Below are 1,669 nucleotides of genomic sequence, written 5' to 3'. Positions count from 1 at the left end.
GAGGCAGTGGCTCTGAAAACCCTGGCATAAGACTTTTTCCAATGTGAGGTTGAATGAGACAAAAAAGGGTAATATAGCACATTTTTCATAAAGCTGATTCATATAACTAATACAAAAATTGTCCTTTTGGCGTTCCTAGCCTGGGAACTTCCATATGCCGCAGGTGTAGCCCTAAAAAGACCAAAAAAAAAAAAAAAAAGTAGCCTTTTATGAAACAAAGGGGATGGAAATCCTGCTGTGGCGCAAGGGACCAGCAGTGTCTTGGGAGCGCTGGGACACAGATTGATCCCCGGCCCAGCATAGTGGGTTAATATGGCTTCGTTTTCTCTGTGGCTTGGATCTGATCCCTGGCCTGGGAGCTCCATATTCCACCAGGTGGCAAAAAAAAAAAAGTGACCATAAATGTTCATTGGTTTTGATTTTAAATATCCTTCTTACCAAAATTAAGAATTGAAATTCTTTCCATGGTGGTCACCCTTCCCTCTTTTTTTTTCTTTTTTTTTGTCTTTTTGCTATTTCTTGGGCCGCTCCCTCGGCATGTGGAGGTTCCCAGGCCAGGGGTTGAATCAGAGCTATAGCCACCGGCCTACACCAGAGCCACAGCAATGCGGGATCCGAGCCGCGTCTGCAACCTACACCACAGCTCACGGCAACACCGGATCCTTAACCCACTGAGCAAGGGCAGGGACCAAACCCGAAACCTCATGGTTCCTAGTCGGATTCGTTAACCATTGCGCCACGATGGGAACTCCTTTTTTTTCTTTTTTGACCGCCCCATGGCACATGGAGTTCACAGGCCAGGCATCAGATCAGAACCGCCGTAACGGGCTATGCTGCAGCTACATCAATGCTGGATCCTTTAACCCACCATACTGGCCAGGATGGCATCTGTGTCCTGGTGCTGCAGGCACCGCCAATCCCATTACACCACAGCGGGAGCTCCTCTTTTCTCATTTTTGGTTTAACTTTTTTTTTTTGTCTTTTTGCTATTTCCTGGGCCGCTCCCATGGCATATGGAGGTTCCCAGGCTAGGGGTCCAATTGGAGCTGTAGCCACCAGCCTACGCCAGAGCCACAGCAACGGGGGATCTGAGCCGCGTCTGTGACCTACACCACAGCTCACGGCAGCCCACTGAGCAAAGGCAGGGACCAAACCCGCAACCTCATGGTTCCTAGTTGGATTCGTTAATCACTACGCCACGACAGGAACTCTTTTTTTTTTTTTTTTTTAAATCTTTTCGTTGGGCTGCACCTGCAGCATATGGAGGTTCCCAGGCGAGGGGTCAAAAAGGAGCCGTAGCCAATGGCCTACACCAGAGACACAGCAGCATCAGATCTGAGCCACAGCTGCGACCTATACCACAGCTCATGGCAACACCAGTTCCTTAACCCACTGAGGCCAGGGGTCAAACCCACAACCTCATGGTTCCTAGTTGTTTCTGCTGCACCACAACGGGAATTCCTGGTTTAACTTTAAAGTCCTGTGATATCCAGTCTTCCTAGAAGCCACTGGATGAGTGGGAAAGATTAGAGCATATAGTGGAGGGCAGTTCCAACCATTGCAAAGTTTCTGTACTTTTGGCCCAGAAGGGTCACTTGGGGAATGGAGGGGGAGTGACCCAAGCATGTTATCACTGGGAAAATTCCAAGGGCTCTGGCGACCACCTGGA

The sequence above is a fragment of the Phacochoerus africanus genome, chromosome 6, assembly GCF_016906955.1.
Source record: "Phacochoerus africanus isolate WHEZ1 chromosome 6, ROS_Pafr_v1, whole genome shotgun sequence".
Classification (NCBI taxonomy): domain Eukaryota; kingdom Metazoa; phylum Chordata; class Mammalia; order Artiodactyla; family Suidae; genus Phacochoerus; species Phacochoerus africanus.
The sequence above is the reverse complement of the archived record's forward strand: the minus strand, read 5'-3'. Positions refer to the sequence as shown.